General features: G+C 49.7%; 1 long non-coding RNA gene across 3 annotated transcripts in view; it reads left to right on the forward strand.

Annotated features, from left to right (window-relative positions):
• Positions 1–19,944, forward strand: part of LOC138258798 (uncharacterized) — a 58,479-nt gene extending 38,535 nt beyond the window's left edge. For all 3 annotated transcript variants that reach the window (XR_011198582.1, XR_011198580.1, XR_011198581.1), the window contains exon 3: positions 19,851–19,944. This is a non-coding gene — a long non-coding RNA (uncharacterized lncRNA). The remainder of the gene's footprint in view (positions 1–19,850) is intronic.
• Positions 19,945–23,688: the final 3,744 nt, after the last annotated feature.

Raw genomic sequence — 23,688 nt, forward strand, 5'->3', positions numbered from 1 at the left:
CCATGCACCCGAAGGCTTTGAGGGAGCGGTCCCTAAAGCTCATGAAGGCCCGACGCTCGACTCTGCATCGTTCATGGTGTCACTCATGAGGAGTGTCTCGAGACTGTTCGAAGTCACCACCACTCATCATAATATTCGTGTCATTCAGGTCAGAGAAAGAAGTCGTCAAAGAAGGCCAGGCGTTTTCCAACTTCACCGCATCGCTCAGCCGATGCGACGTGGGAGGAGTGTCATTGCTGTGCTCCGCACCTCCCCAATTTTCCGTGAGCCAGGGCGACCCTTGCCAAACTCAAGGAGTTTTGAGGCCATGCGCCTCATATTTGGTCATTCTGACCCTTCTGTGGCACCTTCGAGGCCTAGGGGGTCATATGAGGGCCCTTTTGGTTCCACGCCAGCGTCTTTGGCCTCTGCCCCCAGTGGTCCCTCCGGATCCTTGCTGACCCTGGTTGTGCCATCGCGACCTTCCCCGACACCAGCTAGGTCATCAGTGCTCCTGACATTGGTGGTGCACACGATCGACGTTGACCCAATTCTTACCCACGATGACCCGGAGAAAGAACGGTGCCTGCCGACGCTGCTTCTGACTTCGATGTGGTTCTCACCCCAGATTGGGTTTGGACCCTTATTACTATGGGTACAAATACAAGGAAGGATAGGAGGGGACGCTGGACCCTTTAGAGTACCAGCTAGATAAACCTGATTAGGACTGGGCACAGGAATAGGGTGAAGCTAATGGTCTAGATACTTCTCCAGATGCTGGCATGCATTCTCCTCCTACCGTGGCTACGGCGGAGGGAACCTCTTATTCTGTTGTGGTCAGTAGGGTGGCTGAGGTCATTGACATGGAGCTGTCCACTGTAGCGGTCAGGACGAATCTCCTGACGGAGGTGCTTCAAGCTGGGGCTTCTACCGCCGAGCCTCCCCTTCAATGAAGCCCTCATTGATGTCCTTCCGGGTACTTGAGGTTCACTATAAACATGCCAAAGTCTCACCTGACTTCCTATCAGATGCTCCGTTTAATCGGGGCTGTTCTGGACACAGTGCAGTTTCTGACCTATCCTCCCGAAAAGCGAATCAAGAATATTCATGCTATGATTCTGATGTTTCAGCCTCTATCCTGGCTTTCGGTGAAAACAACTCAGAGGCTGCAGGGCCTCATGGCGTCCTGCATCCTACTAGTGACACATGCCAGATGGCATATGTGGGCTCTTCAATGGGACTTAAGTTCCAGTGGGCACAGCATCAGTGTAATCTCTCCGACATGGTCTAGATCTCGGAGGGTACTGTGAAAGATCTGCTGTGGTGGCTTTGGAATCTGGATCTCTTGCTTCCCCCAACCAGATATCTCAGTAGTGACAGATGCCTCACTACTGGGATGGGGCGGCCACATAGGAGAGGCGTAGATCATAGGCCTCTGGTCTCATGCCGATTCTGGGCCCAACATCAACCTTCTGGAGCTCCAGGGAATCACGCTTGCATTGAAATCCTTCCCTCTCTCAAAGGGAAAGTAGTGCAAGTGTTCACAGACGGCACTACTGGCATGTGGTACTGCAACAAACAGGGTGGAGTAGGGTCCTGGACCCTTTATAAAGAGGCTCTGTGATTCTGGACATGGCTGGCACATCAGGGCATATCACTGGTGGTTCAACATCTGGTGTGATCCCCAAGCGTCAGAGCAGGCAAATGCAGTCATTGAGTCAGTCGATCTAGAATGGCGTCTACATCTAGAAAAGGTGCAAGGTCTCTTTCACAAATGGGGAGAGCCTTGGTTATCTGTTCGGCTCTGTAGAGAGCACTCAATGTCAGCTGTTTTGCATGTTGAAGTTTTCATGACTGCACTCGCTCTGCAACGCTTTTAGTCTTGAGTGGATCTCGGGCTTCCTTTACGCCTTCCTGCCAATACCACTTCTGGCCCAAGTAATCTTTGTGGCTCCAGACTGGGCACGGAGAGTACGGTATCCAGAGCTATTGAGCATGGCCACCGATCTTCCAGTCAGACTGCAAATTAGGGAGGCACTTCTGGTGCAGCAGCAGGGGATGGTTCTCCATCTGAAGCTGTCCAATCTTCGCTTTCCATGTGGCGATAAAGCGGCGGCAGTTGACGGCTTTTGACCTTCCACACGAAGTCTGTGAGTTTATCTTGGCAACCAGGAGTCCCTCCACCAAAATGGAATACGCTTGACGGCATCAATTTGTGTCATGGTGTAGAAACAAGTCTCTTGATTTCCTCCACCGACCCCCTCCCCCCACCCCCGCTTCTTTCTCTGCAGTTCTTTGGTTCATCATATCTTTCACCCAGTAGGGCTCTGCATTGGCACTGTTTAAAGGTTACTTGGCGGCTCTCAGCCTCCCTAATGTTGGCGGACAAACATTCTCTTTAAGTCTCCTCTTGTGGGTAGATTACTTAATGGTCTTACCCATTTGTAAACCCCCCCCACTTTATCACGCCTCAGTAAGACCTTAATGTTGTTCTTACTTAGCTGATATGTGCTTCCTTTGAGCCATTACACAGCTGTTCTGTGCGGCTCCTTTTTCTTAAAACTGCATTTCTGATGGATACAACTACCTGTGGATTCCTCACCTAATGAATTCTCCCCATGCGCAGCATTCAACGGAAACTTCTCTCTAGCTCTGCACGTCGGCGAGGACATCACAATTGCCCGGCTCCGCGTGATGTCATCGTGGCAATAAGAGGTCCTCGCCGCTGTGCTGACGTCAGTTCACTTTTTTCTGTGCCTCCGATAACGGTTACTTTTCTGTTACCTGTATCATTAGCTCTTCGGAAGGTATACTTTGTGTATTTCCAGGATGTCGGCTCCGAAAAAGTCGGGGTTCAAGCCTTGCAGGTTGCATGTCTGTGACTGATCCGCACAACGATTGTCTTTGGTGCCTCAGTTGCGATCACGACTTCCAAGAATGCGGATCCTGCCAAAAGATGAATACGAAGGCATTGAAGGAACGCGAGGCAGCTTTTCTTTGCAAGGTCCAAGAAGGAGAGGAAGCGGCACCATCGGTCCTCTTCTGTAAAGTCATCCCATAAGAAGTGACGTCATCGTGACTCCCGACGTCAGTCCAGAAGTCGGTCGAGGTCTCCATCGTCCTGGCACCAAAGGTCTTGGGAAGTGAGTCCGACTGTGTCCCCCTCAACCTGCGATGCCGCAAACGTCCCCGGCCCCGTCAGTCTTTGAAGTTGTGGATCCTCAGTCATCTGGCTTCGCCGGTGCATCCTGAACCTGAAGAGTCCAGCCCGGCACCGGGTACACAGGCTTATCCTTCGTTCCCGGCTCCGGGTACGGATCTTGAGGCATTCCTTAATGCCATGTCCAGATTTTTCAAAATATGGCTCCGGGAGGTGGTGCGCCGGCTGGCCCCACTGGTCCCCTGGCTTTCAATCTCGTTCCAGCTCCATATAAACCGACGCCGTTTATACCATTTTGTTTGGCTGGAGATTCAAGTCAGGCCCCTCTGCCGACAGTGTAGCCCTCGACGTCGAGGGAGAGACCTTTGATGCTGGTGTTGGAGGTGATGGGGTCGGATGTCGGCATCGGATGCGGGTGCCTTCTCCATGGCGCTGATGGATCCATCTGCGGCGTCGGTGGATCCGGAGAACCTGTCATGACGCCTTCCCGGCGCCATTCACCGACGTTGCTCTGCTCCATGACTTAGACTTTTAGAGGAGAGGGAATATCAGCAGCAATTCCTCGAAGAAGGGGAGATCACTGACCCCCAGGGTGATTTCCCTGGGTTGGACACAGCAAGTGGTCTTGATACCTCTCAAATATGATCTGGCCTCCCCTGATGAATATACAGAGGAGGCAGCCTCTTACCAATCTTATTAGGAAGGCCGCAGCATTTCTGGATCTTCCTTTACCGACGGCGCAGGTGAAGACCAACCTTTCGACTGAGGATTTGCATTCTGCTACAGCCGTGGTGGATCCTCTTTTACCATTTAATGAAGCCCTGATGGATCCGATCGAAGAGGTTTCGAAGAAGCCTGTTTTTTTCTTTGGCTGATAGTAGGTCGGTGGCAGGCATTATAGATCTGCACCTGGGGAACCGGAGTTTTTATCCAAACACCCTTCACCAGAGTGCTTGGTGGTGCAAGCATCCTGCTCTTTGAGTGCGGCCCCTGGTTCGTTTCCGGGAGTACCCTCGGACCGGGAATCCAAATGGATGGACCAATCGGCCAGGAAGGTGTTTTCTTTTTGCAGCATGGCTCTAAAATTGCCAATGCAACATGTATTCTGGGCAGGTATATCCATGCCATAATGGATGCGACGAAGACTGTACTTCCGGACATGTGCCAGGACTTGTGTAGTCTTCTTTCGGACGCTCGGGTGGCGGCTACACAGGTTATTCAGACAGGGCTGGATACCACGGACTCTATTGCAAGAGCCATGGGGACTTCCGTTGCCTCCAGACGGCATGTGTGGTTACGCACTTCCGGATTTTCGACAGACGTCCAGTCTATGTTGCTGGATCTGGCCTTTGATGGGGCAAAACTGTTTGGTTCAAAAGCGGACTCTTCGCTAGAGCGCTTTAAAGAATGTAGGGCCACAGCTATATCTTTGGGTCTGCAGGCTGCTGCTACCCCATTTCGATCTCTTAGACGGCTGCATGTGTTTGGAAGAGGTTCTTCCTTTCGTGGGAGATCGCAGCAGTCCTCCAGCCTCCCTTATCGCTCATACAGGGGGCGGGGTAGAGTCGGCACAAGAGGTGCCACCCAGCAGCAGCACCCTTCCTCTTCCGCTGGAGGGTTACCTCAAGGAAAGAAGCCCTAGTCCTCTCACCATTGTTTCTTATACCTCTCCGGTAGGGGGGAGGCTTTCACTCTTTCTTCCCATATGGGAGTCCATAACAACAGACTTCATCAGTTTGGTGAGGAGAGGTTACGCCCTTCCCTTTCGGGAGATTCCGCCTCACTTCCCTCCCCGTCTTTCCTTTTTGTTCAGAAGATCATCTCTTGCTGTTACAACAGGAGGTTCTCTCCCTATTATTGAAAGGTGCAGTGGAGTTGGTTCCAGAGTAAGAAAGGGGTCAGGGGTGTTATTCCAGGTACTTCCTGATCCCCAAGAAGGATGGTCATCTGAGGCCTATTTTGGACCTGAGGATTTTGAATTGGTTCCTCAAACAGGAGAAATTAAAAATGCTGACTCTATCACAGGTGCTTTTGGTGTTGGACAAGGAGGATTGGATGGTGTTGGTCGGCTTGCAGGATGCTTATTTTCACATTCTCAAGTCGCACAGGAAGTATCTCCGGTTTGTGGTAGGATCGCAGCACTACCAGTTTGCGGTCCTTCCTTTTGGTCTTACTTCCGCACCACGGGTCTTCGCGCACCTCAGGAGGAAGGGAGTAGCAGTATTCCCTTACCTGGACGATTGGTTGATCAAAGCTGAGTCTCCGGGGCTTGTGCTGCGTCATCTGCAGCTGACAACCCAGTTGTTGTTCAGTCTGGGTTTTTCAATAAATGTGCCCAAGTCTCACCTAGAGCCCTCTCAACGTCTCCTGTTCATAGGGGCAGTACTGGACACAACATTGAATCGAGCCTTTCCTCCGCCACAGCGGATACGGGACATTCAGGCGCTGGTTCCAATGTTTCAAGAAGGAGCAGTAGTTCCGGGCCTCAAGGTCCTTTGTTTGCTCGGTCTGTTCGCTTCTTGCATTCTGTTGGTCACGCATGCACACTGGCATATGAGGGCTCTTCAGTGGTGCCTCCGCAAGCAGTGGCTTCAGCACAGAGGAGATCTCGGGGAATCGATAAGGGTCTCCAGAGACACTGCAGCGGATCTCCGATGGTGGGCTGTGGAAGGCAACCTTTCTCAAGAGAAGCCGTTCTCGCAGCCAACTCTGGTGGCCACGGTGATAACGGATGCCTCCACCATAGGGTGGGGAGCTCATCTGGAGGATCTGCAGATCAAGGGTCGTTGGTCTCCAGTAGAGCCGAGGTTTCATATTAATCTGCTGGAACTGCGGGCGATTTGTTTGGCCCTCAAGGCCTTCCTCCCTTCCCTTTGCGGTCAGTCAGTTCAGATTCTGATGGACAACACAACTGCGATTTGGTATATCAACAAACAGGGGGGTGTAGGGTCGTACCTTCTTTGCAGAGAGGCTCTGTGACTCTGGTCCCGGGTGCGGGACCATCAGCTTTGTGTAGTGGCAAACCATTTGGCCGGGGTCTAAAACGTACATGCGGACAAGCTCCGTCGCTTCTTCTCGGACAACCACGAGTGGTGTCTGCATCCGGATCTAGTTCTTTACATCTTTCTGATGGTGATTTTTCCCTGAATAGACCTCTTTGCCACTCGAGAATGCGCACTGTTGGTCGTTATGCAGCCTCCAGTATCCGACGCAAGGAGCGTTGGGGGGGCACGTTTCAGATGTCCTGGTGCGACCAGTTGCTTTACGCGTTTCCTCCCATACCCTTGATTCCTCGGGTTTTGAGGAAGATTCGGCAAGACCGGGCCCAAGTCATTCTGAAAGCTCTGGATTGGCCATGAAGGGTGTGGTATGCAGACCTTCTCCGACTCACTGTACCCGCCGCTCCGTCTCCCTCTCAGGGCAGACCTCCTTTCGCAGGGGCAGGTTCGACACACCACCTCGAAAGCCTGCAGCTTCATGCCTGGCGCTCGAACGGGGCAACCGGAGTTCCTTTTCTCTCCCACCGAAGGTATGGACGTTCTTTTATCAGCCAGACGACACTCCACCAAGTTGGTCTATGCAAGTAGGTGGGCTAATTTTGTTCGTTGGTGTGGGGAGAAGAAAATGTATCCCTTAAGTGCCCATCTTTCTGATGTTTTGTTGTTCGCGTTGTCATTGGCTCAGCGTGGTTGTGCTTTGCCCACGGTTAAGGGCTATCTTTCGGCCCTTTCGACTTTTTTTATATCTTCCAGATCAGCCCTCCCTATTCAGATCTCCTTTGGTTGTTCGATTTTTGAGGGGGCTTACTAATAAATTTCCTCCCAGGCCTTTTATTATGCCGCAGTGGGACTTGAATTTGGTGTTGACTTCCTTGCTGCCCATTAGGATATTTGTTTTTCAAAACGGTGGCCATCACTTCGGCTAGACGTGTTAGCAAACTGCAGGCTCTTTCTGCTCACCCGCCTTTCACCACTTTTTATAAGGATTAGGTGGTTTTGAGGACCAGGGTGGCTTTCCTCCCCAAGGTGGTGTCTCCATTTCACTTGGGACAATCAATAACTCTCTTGACGTTCTACCCTCCTCCGCATCCATCTAAGGAGGAGGAAAGACTCCGTCGTCTGGACCCTAAGAGGGCTCTCAGTTTTTATGTCGACAGGACGCGAGAGTTCCGGTTGGATGAACAACTCTTTATTGGATACGTGAGGAAGGGGAAGGCCGTCCACAAGAGAGCGATCTCCAGGTGGGCCGTTCTTTGTATTAAAATATGTTACTCATTGGCAAAGAAGGATCCTCCTGAGGGGATCAGGGCTCATTCCACCAGGGCCAAGTCAACCTCATCGGCTTTGGCCAGAGGTGTTCCGATGGTGGACATCTGCAAGACTGTGACTTGGTCTTCCCTCTACACCTTTGTGAAGCATTATTGTTTGGATGCCGAGGTGCAAATGGATGGCAATTTTGCGCGGTCGGTGCTGCAGGATTTCCTAGTTTGACCAGACGGACACCCTCCGAAGTGGTACTGCTTTGGGACTCTATTCATTAGGTGAGGAATCCAAAGGTAGTTGTATCCATCAGAAGAGCAAGTTACTTACCTTCGGTAACGCTTTTTCTGGTGGATATATTAGCTACCTGTGGATTTCTCACGGTCCCTCCCGCCTCCCCGTTGTCTGTCTGGTCATACCAGGATCGGCTTGGGTGTGCACTTCAGTTTCAATGTTTCTACATATGTATATATGTTTATAGTTCACATTCAAGTTATTTTCAAGTTTGCAAACCATTCATGTTGGTATGTGCCCTTATTTAAAGAACTGTGCAAAAGTTTTTAGATGAAGATTCTCTATAAAGTTTATTCTTGTTAATCTTAAAGGGTGTAGATTGTCGATGTTCTTTATGTTTCAAAGGCACCTAAAAAATTGCATGAACTGACGTCAGCACGACGGCGAGGACCTTTTATTGCCACGATAACGTCACGCGGAGCCGCGTGGAGTCGGGCAATTGTGATGTCCTCGCCTGACGTGCAGAGCTAGAGAGAGAAGTTTCCGTCTAATGCTGCACATGGGGAGAATTCATTAGGTGGGGAATCCACAGGCAGCAAATGTATCCACCAGAAAAAGCATTACCAAAGGTAAGTAACTTGCTCTTCTGGTTGCCGTGATCTGTGCTCGCTGGGTGAGTGAGCTTCAGGCTCTTTCTTCTAAACCCCCGTTGTTGTCTGTTTTCCCTGACAAAGTGGGGCTCCATACAAGGGCCTCATTCCTTCACAAAGTGGTCACGCCCATTCATGAAGCCCAATCCATCACTTTCCCTTTTTATTCTCTCCCACATTCTTCTCACGAAGAGGAGAGACTCCACCGTCTGGATGCAAAAAGAGCCTAGGCATACTACCTCAATCTTACCAAAGATTTCGGGTTGGATGATGAACTCTTTTTTTTGGGGGGGGGGTAGGAAGAAAGGGAAGGCTGTGCAGAAGTGTAACATCTCACGATGGGTGCTTCTTTGCATCAAAAAGTGCTACGCTTTGGCTAAGAAGTTTTAAAAAAAAGAATACGTATTTATTTTTATTTATATTTTTGTCAACTTTATAGGGATTCAAGAGGTACCCATAGTTTGTGGGTTCCCCTGGAGGAGAACAAGAATTTATCCCAGACGACTCGGAGAGGCATCGGTCGACTGCACCATCGGCTTCAGTGGGGCCTATTCACCCAAGGTCTGATTCGGAACCTTTTTCCTATGGGGAGGAATTGGATGGATCCCTGGACCATTATGAATACCAGGATGACCATGCTGTGGACTGGGAACAGGATTTGGGCGAAGCCAGTGGTCTGGATACTTCTCCTGACGCTGGCATGCTGTCTCCTCCTACTGTGGCTACGGCGGAGGAAGCAACTTACAGTATGGTGGTCAGTAGGGCAGCTGAGGTCCTCAGCCTTGAGCTACCTACTGTGGAAGTCAGGTCTAATCTCCTGACTGAGGTGCTTCAGCCTGGGGCTTCTACTTCAGAACCCCTTCTCTCATTCAATGAGGCCCTCACAGATGTCCTTTTGGGTACATGGTCCAAACCCAACACAGGGGCTCCTGTGAACAGGACTATTGCTAGCCGCCATTGGCCTGCACCGACCGACCCAAAATTCCTGTCCCAACACCCCACTCCTGAGAGTCGTGTTATCCAGGCGCATTCCCTTCCGTACCCCAGGATAGTGAATCCAAAAAGCTAGAACAATTTGCCAAGAAGTTGTTTTCTTCCTGCAGCCTCGCACTGCGGTCTGTGAACACTGCATGTTTTTTGTGACGTTATACCCACTCCCTGTGGGTTACAGTTGCGCAAGTCCTGCGCAGATACCGGAGGAGGCCCGTGCTATCGTCTCCCAAGCAGTGAAAGATGGGAGAGATGCAGAAAAGTTCACTATCCGTTGTGGGCGGGATACGAGAGACTTTCTGGGCAGATCGGTTGCAACAACAGTGGTCTTACGGTGCCATGCCTGGTTACGCACTTGTGGCTTCTTGGGGGATGTCAAACAGTCACTCATGGACATGCCCTTTGATGGCACCCGTCTCTTTGGAGACAAAGCGGACTCTGCCTTGGAGAGATTCAATGATTCCCAGTCTACGGCTCGGACCCTTGATCTTTCCTCCGCCACTCGTCCACCGCATTCAGCTTTTCATCCATTTCGTGGAACACGGAAGGGGCACCCTGTCATGTCCTCAACCCAGCCATTGTGCCACGCACGCTGGGCAGCCTATGCATGGCCGAGGTCGCGGAATTCCACGTGGATGTGAGACAGGGAACCATAGGTCTGTCCATTCCACCTCTGCCCCCCCCCTGCAGTCTCCAAACCCTCCTAGTACGTCCCGTCACTCCTACCCAGTTAGGGGCAGGATCCGCCATCACCTGCCCCACTGGGAACTTATCACCACTGATGGGTGGGTTTTGCAGATCATTCGGAAGGGCTACTCCTCCCCACCCTCCTTTGGAATCTGCAGCACCACACATGCCACCATCCTTCCATCATCTTCCGGAGGATCATTTTGTGCTTCTCCACCAGGAAGTCATGGCTCTCTTGGCCAAGAAAGCTATAGAAAGAGTCCCTGTGCCAGAAGTGGGTTGTGGTTGTTATTCCTGCTACTTTCTTATACCAACGAAGGACAAGGGCTTACATCCAATCCTAGACTTTCGGGTCCTGAACTACTTCCTCAAGAAGGAGAAATTAAAAATGGTCACCCTGGCTCATGTTCTTTCTGCCTTAGACCCATGAGACTGGATGGTAGCGTTGGACTTGCAGGACGCTTATTTTCACATCCCCATCCTGCCTGCCCACAGACGTTACCTACGATTCATGGTAGGTCACGAGCACTTTCAGTTTACCATGCTCCTTTTCGGCCTTACCAGCGCCCCTCTGGTGTTCACAAAAATGATGGCGGTGGTTGCAGCTCATCTGTGCAGGTTAGGGGTCTCAGTTTTCCCCTACCTCAATGACTGGCTGTTGAAGGCGCCTTCTCCCCAGACAGTCATCTCTCACCTTCAGACTATGGCGAACCTCCTGCACAAGCTGGGGTTCACTATAAACGTGCCGAAGTCACACCTGACTTCCTCTCAGACGCTCACTTTCATTGGAGCTGTTCTGGATACAGTGCAATTTCTCGCTTATTCTCCAGACAAGCGAGTCCAAGACCTTCAGGCTATGATTCAGATCTTTCTTTCAGCCTCGGTCTTGGGTTTCGGTGAGTGTGAGCCTGCTGGGCCTCATGGCCTCCTGTCTCCTGCTAGTACACATGCCAGATGGCATATGCGCACTCTGCAGTGGGACCTAAAGTTCCAGTGGGCGCAGCATCAGGGAAATCGCTCAGACATGGTCCAGATCTCGGAGGGGACTGCGAAAGACCTGCAGTGGTGGCTTTAGAATCCAAATTGTGTCAACCGCAGATCCCTCTTCATTCCCCAACCAGATCTCTCTATAGTGACAGATGTGTCACTTGTGGGTTGGTGTGGACACATGGGAGAAGCAGAGATCAGAGGCCTCTGGTTTCCGGCGGAGTCGGGCTCCACATAAAAATGCTGGAGCTCCGGGCTCCGGGCAATCAGGCTTAGGTCAAAAACATTCCTTCCCTCTCTCAAAGGGAAAGTGGTGCAGGTGTTCACAGACAACACTACCGCCATGTGGTACTCCAACAGACAACGCGGGGTAGGGTCCTGGACCCTTTGTCAGGAAGCACTACGCCTCTGGACATGGCTGGAATATCAGGGCATTACGCTGATGGTTGACCATCTGGCAGGCTCTCAACGCCAGAGCAGACAAACTCAGCCGCTGACGCACAGTCGATCACAAATGGCGTCTCTATCTGGAGGTGACGCAAGGTCTCAAGTGGGGAGAGCCTTGGTTAGATCTGTTTGCCTCCGCAGAGAACATGCAATGTCAGCTGTTTTGCACGTTGGAATTTTCGAAGACGGCACTCGCTCGGAGACGCTTTTCATCTCGAGTGGAGCTCCAGCCTCCTGTACGCCTTCCCGTCTAGCCCTCTTCTACCCAGAGTTCTCAAGAAAATCAAGTACGACCGGGCCCAAGTTATCTTGGTGGCTCCAGACTGGGCTTGAAGAGTGTGGTATCCAGAGCTATTGAGCATGTCCATCCATCCTCCACTCAGACTGCCTCTTTGGGCAAATCTTCTGTCACAGCAGCAGGGGACGGTTCTCCATCGGCACCTGTCCAACCTCCACCTTCATGCGTGGAGATTGAGCTGCAACAGTTGAATGCATTTGCCCTTCCACCCAAAGTCTGCAATGTTTCTTGGCAGCCAGGCATCCATCGACTAAAACTGTATATGCCTGTCGTTGGAATAAATCTTGTGGCATGGTGTACCAACAAATCTGTTGATCACATTTGTGCCCCTCTGTCAGAGGTTCTTCTGTTCATTATTTAGCCCAGCAGGGCTCTGCTTTGGGCACCCTTAAAGGTTACCTGATCAGCCCTCACTCTTTAAATCTCCTATTGTCAGTAGGTTCTTAAAAGGGCTCACCCACTAATTATCTCCCACTCCATTTATTATGCCTCAGTGGGATCTTAATCTTGTACTTACTTATTTAATGTGTACCCCCTTTGAGCCAATGCATAATTGTCCCTTGCGGATCCTCGCATTCAAACTGTCTTTCTTTGTCGCTATCACCTCTGCTTTCAGGGTGAGTGAGCTCCAGGTGCTTTCTTCAATGCCTCCAAACTTGTCTGTACACCCTGACAAAGTGGTGTTACGCATTAGAGCTTCATTCCTTCCTAAGGTACTTACACCATTTTATGTAGGCCAGTCCATCACTTTGCCTACCTTCTACACACTCCCACACCCTTCCCATGAGAAGGGGAGAGACTTCACTGTCTGGACCCAAAAAGAGTGTTGGTGTTCTACCTCCATTGTACTAAAGATTTCCAGGTGGACAATCAACTCTTTGGCTATGTGGGTGCTAAGAAAGGGAAGGCAGTGCAAAAGCATATAATCTCTCGATGGGTGCTTCTTTGCATCAAAATGTGCTACACTTTGGCTAAAAAGCAACCTCCTGAAGGCTTGCGTGCTCATTCCACCAGAGAAATTGCGTCTTCCACTGCGTTAGCACGCGGAGTTCCTGTCCTGGATATCTGTCGGGCAGCTACATGGGCATCCCTGCACACGTTTGATAAGCATTACTGCCTGGATAGTCAGGTCCGTCGAGGCGGCTACTTTGGTCGTTCAGTCCTGCAAGACTTTCTAGTATGATCTTTGTTCGCAGCCCACCACATAGGATGGCATTGCTTGGGTATCAATTCTAAGGTAAGGAATCTGCAACTAGAAGTCTCTATCAGATGTACAGGTTAGTTACCTTCGGTATTTGAAATATCTGGTGGGAGACACATTCTAGTTGCAGCTTCCTTACCGCCCACCCATCCTCCCCGCTTTGCGAAATTATTTCTGGGGACAGGTGTTCCACCCTTTCAGGTCCTTAGCTCTGTCGCACCAATCTCAGTGTTCTTAGCGGCTCTGCGCTCTGGCGTGGAAAGTCGTTAAAAGAAACTGACATCACTGCGCGAGGGCGGCGTCAATGTACTACTCCAGACGTCACCAAGGCATCAGTCGATGCCTGCGGAGTCTAACGCCACCTACAGATGCCCAAGGGTATTGCTCGAAGAAAAATCTCCAGATACAGTCTAACGCCTGGGGGGAAATTCTAAGGTAAGGAATCTGCAACTAGAATATGTCTCTACCAGATATTTCATTACCGAAGGTAAGTAATTTGTACTTTAGGCCATTTGGGAGCTTGCATAAGGGGTCGCACCCCTTATCAGTATAAAGGTTTAAAAAAAAAAAACAAAAAAAAAAACATGGTTTCTAGTGGCTTCTGCACCCCACCCCCTGCCAAAAGGGGCAGATCGGCCTAATTAATAAAGGCTAATCTGCCCCCTGGGGGGGGGCAGAAATGATCTTTTAAAAAAATTGCTTGAGGGGGGGGAACAACCCTTGCCTAAGGGGTCACTCCTGTTCTCAATATAAATAAAAGCATCCCTGGTGCCTAATGGCTTCTGCCCTCCCTGGGGGCAGATCAGCCTATTTCTGATGGATACAACTACCTGTGGATTCCTCACCTAATTAATACTCCCATTGCGCCAGCGTTCGACGGAAATCTTCCTAGCTTCTGCACGTCGACGAGGACGTCACAGTTGCCCACGCGACGCCGTCTGACGTCATACAGGCAATAAGAGGTCCTCGCCGAAGTCAGTTCACTTTTTTCCGTGCCATTCGAAACGGTTATCTTCGAGGGAGCTACTGTTGCTGTTCAACAGTTACAGTGTGTTTTTTAGATCTATTTTTTTCTTTGAGATTACAATGTCGCAAAGAAAGTCAGGATTCAAGCCTTGCCGTGAGTGTGGGGGCAAAATGTCGGTAACTAACTAAGACTGTTTGTGGTGTCTTAGTTCCGATCATGATGTTGACAAGTGCGATTCTTGTCAACATATGAATCCTAAGGCCCTGAAAGAGCACGAGGCTAAGCTTTTTCTGGCGAAGTCGAAAAGGAAGGAAAAGAGACCTCATCGAAAATCCTCGTCACCGAAGTCTCATCGGCGTCATCGGGACTCCTGGAGTCATCGAGATTCTCGGCGCCGGTCGAGTAAAGAGATGTCGAGGTCACTATCAACTCGACATCGGAAGACTTGGGAGGTCAGTCCGACGATCACTCCCCATCCGTCGACGCCGTTGCCTTCTCCAGCCTCACCGACTTCGCCCGGGTCATCGGGCCAACCACTTTCAGTGTTTGAGGTTCCGCAGCCTCAAATATTTTCTCCGTTGTTGCAGACGTCGAGGTCGGTGTCGCCTTCGAACCAGGCACCCCAGTACCCGGCTTTCTCGGCCCCTGGAGCTGATAGTACCGCATTTTTAAATGCAATGTTTTCCATCTTCCAGCAGATGGCTCCAGGTGGTGGACCGGCTGGTCCTTCGGGCCCTTTGGCCTTCAACATGGGTGCTCCGGCTCCGCTTCGACCGGCACCCTTTATGCCCTTTCTCCCCCTGGGGAACGTGGGCTCGGCGCCGGTATCGGCTCCGGTGGCTCCTGAGACTTCGGCTCAGGCAGCTTCGATGTTTCAACCAGTGGCACCGTCTAGACCTCCTGCAACTCCGAAGCAGTCTTCTCTCCATGCGACTCCTCGATCGGCGTCGTTCTTCATCATCCGCTGACGCCATGTTGACGCCGAGGATAGAGGAGAGGCTGCACTCGAGGAGGCTTGCTCTCCGCCTCCTTGAAGAGCAGGAGTACCAGAGACAAAACATGGAGGAAGGAGAGATTGAGGACTCTCGTGAGGGTCTCCATGGGCTGGACACTGCTAGTGGCCTAGATACTTCCCCCAAGTGGGACTTGTCATCGCCTGGGGAGTATACAGAAGAGGCGGCCACTTTCCATTCTGTTATCAGGAAGGCAGCTAGCTTCTTGGATCTTCCTTTGCCGGTAACTGAAGCCAAGCAGAATTTGTTGACAGAGGTGTTGCACCCAGCCTCTACATCGGCAGAACCACTTTTGCCGTTCAATGAGGCTTTGCTGGACCCTGTTTTGGAAGTCTGGAAGAAGCCGGGGTCTTTTTCAGCTGTCAATAGATCTGTGGCTAGGAGGTATCAGGCTGCACCGGCTGACCCTGGTTTTCTTACCAGACATCCAACACCTGAAAGCTTGGTGGTCCAGGCTTCCTGCTGGCAGGGTCTGCTCCTGGCTCTTTTCCATCTGTGCCCTCAGATAGAGACTCCAAGAAGATGGACATGGCATCCAAAAAGGTGTTCTCTTCGTGTAGCATGGCATTGAAGTCCACCAATGCTACATGTATTTTAGGAAGGTACATTTATGCCCTGATGGACGAGATTGCATCAACGCATACGGAGGTCCCTCAGGGGCTGTTAAATCTAGTATTGGACGCTCAGGCAGCTGCAACTCTGGTTATCCAATCTGGGTTGGATACAACTGACTCCATTACTAGGGCAATGGGCACTGCTGTAGTTACGAGGAGGCAGGCTTGGCTTCGTAACTCATGATTTTCCTCTGATGTGCAGTCGACCCTACTGGACCTTCCTTTTGATGGGGACAAGCTCTTTGGTGCCAAGGCGGATTCGGCCTTAGAGAGGTTCAAGGAGAGCAAGGCCACGGCCAAGTCGCTGGGCTTGCAAGCCACTTCTTCTGCCTCCTCCAGATTTTTTAGGAGGTTTCGAGGATTTGGTCGTGGCTCCTCCTTTCGAGGGAAATTCCAGCAGCCTACCTCTGCTCTCTCCTATAGATCTTTTAGAGGGAGGGGTAGGGTCCGTACCAGGGGAGCCTCTCAGCAGCACTCTGCCTTTTCCTCTTCCTCTGGAGGGGTGCAGCAGGTGAAGCAGCCTTAGGCTTTCACCAATTCCCACTCACTCCACTCTTGTAGGGGGGAGGTTACTGAATTTTTTCCACAAGTGAGAGGTCATAACTTCAGACTCCTGGGTTACCAGCATTGTGAGAAAAGGCTACACCCTTCCCTTTTGGGAGTTTCCGCCCCCCATCCCGCCCCGCCCATCTTATTGTTCAGAAGAACACCTCCTGTTGTTGGAACAGGAGGTTCAAGTCCTCCTTTCAAAGGGCTCGGTGGAGTTGGTCCCAGAGCAGGAAAGGGGTCAAGGTTGTTATTCAAGGTACTTCCTGATTCCCAAGGAGGATGGTCGGTTGAGACCAATCCTGGACCTAAGGATCTAGAATTGGTTCCTCAAACAGGAAAAGTTCAAGATGCTGACCCTAGCTCAGGTGCTTTTGGCGCTGAACAATGGAGATTGGATGGTGTCTGTCGACTTGCAGGATGCTTACTTTCATATCCCGATACTCAGGTTGCACAGGAAGTATCTCCGTTTTGTGGTGGGGTCGCAGCACTATCAGTTTGCGGTCCTCCCGTTTGGTCTTACTTCAGCACCTCGAGTCTTCACGAAGGTGATGTCGGTGGTTGCGGCAGAGCTCAGAAGGAATGGGATAGCAGTATTTCCTTATCTAGACGACTGGTTGATCAAAGCCAGGTCTCCGGAGCTCGTGTTGCATCACCTGCAGTCGACAACCCAGTTGTTCGACCTGGGCTTTTGGGTGAACATGCCCAAATCTCACCTAGAGCCCTCTCAGCGCCTCCTGTTCATAGGGGCAGTACTGGATACAACATTGAACCGAGCCTTTCCTCCGCCTCAGCGGATTCAGGACATTCAGGCGTTGATTCCAATGTTTAAAAGTGGAGCAGTCATTCCAGTCCTCAAGGTCCTACGTCTGCTCGGTCTGTTTGCTTCTTGCATACTGTTGGTCATGCATGCTCGCTGGCACATGAGGGCTCTTCAGTGGTGCCTCCGAAGGCAGTGGTCTCAACACAAAGGGGATCTCGAAGGCTCGGTGAGAATCTCCAGAGATGCTGCCATGGATTTGAAATGGTGGATTGCGGACGGCAATCTTTCCAGAGGAAGGCCGTTGTCGCAAGCTACGCCTGTGGCCACAGTAATAACGGATGCTTCCACTCTAGGGTGGGCAGCTCATCTGTGGGATGTGGAGATCAAGGGACTTTGGTCTCTAGTAGAACAGGTGTTTCATATAAATCTGTTGGAGTTACGGGCTGTACGTCTGGCTCTCAAGGCCTTCCTCCCATCCCTTCGTGGTCAGTCGGTTCAGGTCCTGATGGACAACACTACTGCGATGTGGTATATAAACAAACAGGGAGGGGTAGGGTCGTACCTTCTCTGCAGAGAAGCTCTACGGCTATGGTCCTGGGCAAAGGACCATCAGATTTGCTTGGTAGCAAATCATCTGGTCGGAGTCTTGAACGTACGTGCGGACAATCTCAGTCGCCATTTCTCGGCCGATCACGAGTGGCGTCTCCATCCAGATCAAGTCCGGTTAATCTTCCAGATGTGGGGGTTTCCTCAGATAGATCTGTTTGCCACCCGGGAGAACTCACACTGCCCGTTATTCTGCAGCCTCCAGTATCCGGTACAAGGAGCTTTGGGGGATGCGTTTCAGATGACCTGGTGCGGCCAGTTGCTTTACGCGTTTCCCCCCCATACCCTTGATTCCTTGTGTGTTGGGTAAAATTCGCCAAGACCGGGCTCAAGTCATCTTAATTGCTCCGGATTGGCCAAGCAGGGTGTGGTACTCGGACCTTCTCCAACTCCTTACTGTGCCCTCCGCTCCGTCTCCCTCTCAGGGCAGACCTCCTCTCGCAGTCGCAGGGGCAGGTTTTACACCCCCACGTCCAGAACCTGCACCTTCATGCCTGGAGATTGAACGGGGCAACCTGAGTTCTTTCTCTCTCCTGCCTGATGTAGTGGATGTTATCTCATCGGCCAGGCGACACTCCACTAAATCTATCTACGCTAATAGGTGGTCTAAATTTGTGGTTTGGTGTGGAGAGAGGCAGATTGATCCCTTACGTGCTCATTTGTCAGATGTTTTATCTTTTGCTTTGTCTTTAGCACAGAGGGGTTGTGCAAGGGTTACTTGTCTGCCTTCTCAGCCTTTCTTTGTCTTCCAGACCAGCCTTCTTTATTTAAATCCCCAATAGTACTTAGATTCTTGAAGGGCCTTATGAATAAAATCCCTCCAACTCCTTTTGTTATGCCTCAATGGGATTTGACCTTGGTTCTAACTTTCCTTATGGGGGTCCCCTTTTGAGCCTATGCATTCTTGCCCCATAAGATTATTGGTTCTTAAAACGGTTTTCCTGGTTGCAATTACCTCTGCAAGGAGAGTGAGTGAGTTGCAGGCTCTATCGGTAAAACCCCCTTATACATCTTTTTATGGGGATAAGGTGTTGTTGAGGACGAAGGCTGCTTTTCTTCCGAAGGTTGTTTCACCCTTTCATTTGGCCCAGACAATTACTCTATCCACGTTTTATCCTCCGCCTCATCCGTCAAAGGAAGAAGAGAGACTACACCGCTTGGACCCAAAGAGGGCGCTAAGCTTTTATATAGACAGGACAAAGGATTTCAGGCTGGAGGATCAGCTTTTCATCGAATACGTGGGAAAGAGGAGAGGAAAGGCAGTCCACAAGAGAACACTCTCCAGGTGGGTTGCTCTTTGCATTAAAATGTGTTGCTCTTTAGCAAAGAAGGATCCTCCTGATGGTATAAGAGCTCATTCCACCAGAGCTAAGTCGGCCTCTTCGGCCTTGGCTAGGGGTGTTCCTGTGGTCGACATCTGCAAGGCCGCAACTTGGTCATCCCTTCATACTTTTGCGAAGCATTACTGCTTGGACTCTGAGGTCAGAAGGGATGGCCATTTTGCACGGTCAGTGCTGCAGGATTTCTTGGTTTGACCATTCAGGCACCCACCACAGAGTGCGGTACTGCTTTGGTACTCTATTCATTAGGTGAGGAATCCACAGGTAGTTGTATCCATCAGAAGAACGAGTTACTTACCTTCGGTAGCGACTTTTCTGGTGGATACATTAGCTACCTGTGGATTCCTCACGGTCCCACCCGCCTCCCCGTTGCCTGTTGGGTCTAAACAAGTAATTCTTGAGTGTGCTCCTCTTGGTTTTAAGGATTTGTATATATTATGTATATATGTTTATATATATATATATATATATATATATATATATATATATATATAGTTCATATATTTATTTACTTGTTTAAAAAAAACAAATGGTAGGTTGAATTCTCAGAATGATGTGTTTGGAATATCATTAAATATTACTATTGTTCTTTCATCTCAATGGCCTAATATTCTCAGGCACGTAAAAAATGTTGGTACTGATGTCGGCGAGGACCTCTTATTGCCTGTATGACGTCAGACGGCATCGCATGGGCAACTGTGACGTCCTCGTCGACGTGCAGAACCTAGGAAGAAGATTTCCGTCGAATCCTGGCGCAATGGGAGTATTCATTAGGTGAGGAATACACAGGAAGCTAATGTATCCACCAGAAAAGTCTCTACCGAAGGTAAGTAACTCGTTCTTTAATAGCATTATGTCCATGGCAGTGAAGGGGTTAAGGACATGAAGACAACACCCGCTTTAGCAAGAGGTTTCTGTTGATCCAGTGACAAAGTTGATGCATGATACATTTGGGACTTTCCTATGGTAGTAGTATGACTATTTTGCCATTATCATGCTTTTGAATACTGTATTTGAGATTTAAGGTGACATTGCTATTTGCGTGCCCTCCACTTGAACGTCATATTGGTTCTGCATGGAATAGTTACAAGGTGTATTTTCTCTTCTAGGGAATGACGGCTCCAAACGGGAATGAACAAGAAGGAACTGACCATTTTTATCTCACGAAGAAAGAGGGGACATAAACATGGACTATGTTATGAATTTAGAGTTTGATAGGTTATGTGGAATACCCCTTCCCTAAGATTTCTGTGAAATAAAGTTTTTTTTTCTCATTGTAAAGGCTGCTGATTAATAAAATGGACAAAGGAAATGCATAATCCATGGCTCCGGTCTTGAGATTGAATCATAGTTCATAATTTCAATAATTATCAAAAGTAAATGTGCTTTGCTAATGTGTCCCTCATTAGTGCTGACCTACCATTAGTATTTTTTAGTGAAAGCTAACTACCCAACTGCATCTCCAATAACTTGTTTTTAACCAGTTTTAAATTGCATTTTCAATATCACAATCTTGAATAAATTACATCTATGAAAGTTACATTATCATTAGTAAAATCCGCAATCCAGCTACATCGTCATTAATAAAATAGTTTCACATCAGTATCAGCAGGAGCCCTTGGTTCAGTCCTTAACCAGCAACATTGGTAAAAACAAGTCATGTGTCGATGTTAACTCACATTCTGCCATTACCATAAGTGCTATTCAATCTTGCTATCTCAAGCAGGTACTGCAAACATTGAAAATCAACAGTGACATCCATGAAGCTATAATGGCCACTAGGAAGCTATTCGGGGACATCAAAGGGTGTAACAGAAGGGTGTTGTCACTCACCCATGGACAGGCTGGAAGGGGTTATGATGGAGGTGTGGGAATGTGGATAAAAGGGGATGGGGGGGGGGTTATGTCACCGCCAGGGTAGGTTTAAGTACGGGCCACCAACTCTTGAATGTGTGCAAGTCAAGTAATAGTGCTTCCCATTCCACATTTCTGTGGTATTTGCGTAGTCCTCATATTTCTCCTCTCCCTGTCCCCACTTCAGTATTGCCGCACACCAGTGGGCTATATCTAACAATACCTGGGCTTTCCAGTGCATGGCAATTAGTCTGCATGCTATCAGCAATGTTTGGTTTATAAACCGGTTCGCAGCTTTATCTGTTTTTGAGCACCTGAACAATCCCAACAGTGCAACTTCCATTGTGAACACATCCAGTCACCTCTCAGCAAGTTGGACACTGACACCCATAAGGTTACAGACTGAGCAACTCCAGAATACGTGCATCGTGTCAGCACCTGCATGTTGGCATCTCGGGCAAACAGAGGAGGACACAAACATTTAGGACAGAGTTGCAGGAGTGAGGTAAGCTATATGAAATATATTATGCAGGATCTACTGAACTTGGTATTCTGCATCATCCTGGGGTATGTAAGTACTGTTTCCAGTATTTCCTTGTCGACTCGCCACCTAAGCCCCACTCCCTAAGGACTACATTTAACAGGTTGTGTGCGGTGTATGCTAGTGCACAAACAAACCAGGTGACAAGTCTACAGCCTCAACCCATTATATACAGTGTGTGTATGAGAGGGTGCTTATGGGGTTGCCATGGAGCCAAAGATGGCAGCCGTGGAGTAACTTTGCTCCAGGACCTGAATGCTGCAATCAACATTAATCCTGTCATTACACACACACACACACACACATACACGACATAGACACAGTGCTGCATCAGACTGTCGACTGGCCAGAACCAACCTTGCATACCATACCGGGGCATGCCCGGCAGAGGGGGAGGGGGAGGGGGAGGGTGTAGGGAGCTGGCTACTACAAAGACCCCAGCTGACACTAGCAGACTTTTACCCCACGGAACATGATTTTAGTCATCCTGCATACAGTGATCCAGCAACGTATTGGCGCGGTAGACTTGGAACACGCCATGGGTAAACTGAAATCACCAAAACCTCACCCCCGTCCACCCTATCCCACACTCCATCATGGGGAGGAGCCTTGACACAGGGCAAAGACCTCCAGCTCTCCACAGGACTTGGGTGAAAAACAGGCCACCATCCTACTTACCAATAAATCCTCTTGCTCATCAGTAGAAGCGCACATAAAGGAGATGTGTGGAATTTGGTCTCCTTCAGAAGGACCTACGAAAACTGGCTTCCCGGTTTACCAACACAGAACGTAATATCACAGAGATGGTACCACAGCTGGAGACCCAAAAACAGACCACCCAAGACCTTATGGACAAAGTGCACTTGTTAGGTACATGCTGAGTCATGCCAGGCTAACGCCAAGTGAAGCATGCCAATGAAACTCATGACCAGGTTGTGACCCTTCCATTAGCAGACTACCTGTAAAAACCAAAAACCACGGGCCAGCCCATCTACTTCTTTCTTCAACACTGTAGGCGGCTTTTTAATCAGTCTGCTCCCCACTATTAACGAGGGCTTCCTGAGGCACCGTACTGCAGTATCTCTCAGATTGCCAGCCTAACTCTAGCAAATACACAGCTCGAATCCACTCATAAGGGGACAAACCTTGATAACTGCTGGTGTGGTGGTCCCCTACAAGAACAGAAATCACCCTGCCTACAGGCTGGATATTACAATTGCAATCTGCCATTCTTCAGTATGTATCACTCGGACCTACACAGCTAACTGGCCACCCCTATAATATCTGTCGCCTATTCAGTGTAATAGACCAGGCATCCTCACTATATACTAGATCAGCCTAATAGTCTGTATTGATTGAGTCTTATGGAGCACCTGTTTGCGACCCTATCATCCTTCGTTCTAGGTCCATGCCTCCTAGCTTACAACAAACTACTAAACATAAACCTCCCTTCAAGGGTCCAAGTGGGCTGCCTAATATTGCCCCCCTTTCCTGTTGGTCGTGGTTAAACAGGGTTGTCCCATCTCCCCAATCCTGTTCTCCAGATCCATGTAGCCAATGGCGCACTGCCTCAGTTGGAAGAGCCCTGTTTGTGTGTGGGGGTGGGGGGAGGAGGAGGATACAGCTGCACGGAGGAACTTAGTGTTCCTTTATGCAAATTATGTTCTACTTTACATCTGAGACATGAAAATCGACACCTCCTGTTTGACATCTGCCTTTCAGGACTTCGAAGCGGTGACTGGGCTCCAAGTTAACTAGGGAAAATTCTATACTTTCTTGTTCCGAGGTGAAACCTCACACCGCCAGCATTGCCCCTACACCCTTAGCTTGGAAGTCCACAGCCTTCCGTTACCTGGGGTTCCACTTCACCACTTGCAGGAAGACAAATTTGAGGGCAACTCTGTCAGCAGCTCCCCAGAGCCCTCACCGGCAAGATTGCATTCTCAAAGATGATAATCCTTCCCCAATTGCAGTATTTTGTCAACGTACCAGCCTTTCCACCATACTACTTCTGTGATCTAGATCATTTGATGGGGGATACAATCTGGAATGTTGGGTTGACAGTGGTTCAGGGAGGTTTGAGGGGACCCATGTTTCGAGTCTTACTACCTGGTGGCACAGCTTGATTGGGTGGCTCGATGGCTGGTGGGCAAAAACACATTCAAGATCACCACTGATGATGCCCTGCTCCTTTCCTGGATGGTTGCCGTGGAAATGTCTAACCAGAAACTTTCGCCTAACAAACAAACCAGATTGCTCCATATGCCCCTAACATTGCAATACAGGGCCTCACCAGCGTGTAGGGCTCATTGACAAGAGAGCAGCTACCAGACTGGCAGGCACACTCATTTGACACAGTGGAAGACCTCTTCCAGGACGGCCAGCTTTTGACCAGGACTATGCCATCTCCCAGGACAATTCATCCCATACTTATGCCTGCTGCCTCAATGGACTACCTATGGTAAATCCTTACAGAAAAAACTAGACACAAAGTTGTTTGTACAATATATCAAATGGTACACGGGTGACATCTTATCATTTGGCTTTGTAAA

The sequence above is a fragment of the Pleurodeles waltl genome, chromosome 9 (genome assembly GCF_031143425.1).
Source record: "Pleurodeles waltl isolate 20211129_DDA chromosome 9, aPleWal1.hap1.20221129, whole genome shotgun sequence".
Taxonomy (NCBI): domain Eukaryota; kingdom Metazoa; phylum Chordata; class Amphibia; order Caudata; family Salamandridae; genus Pleurodeles; species Pleurodeles waltl.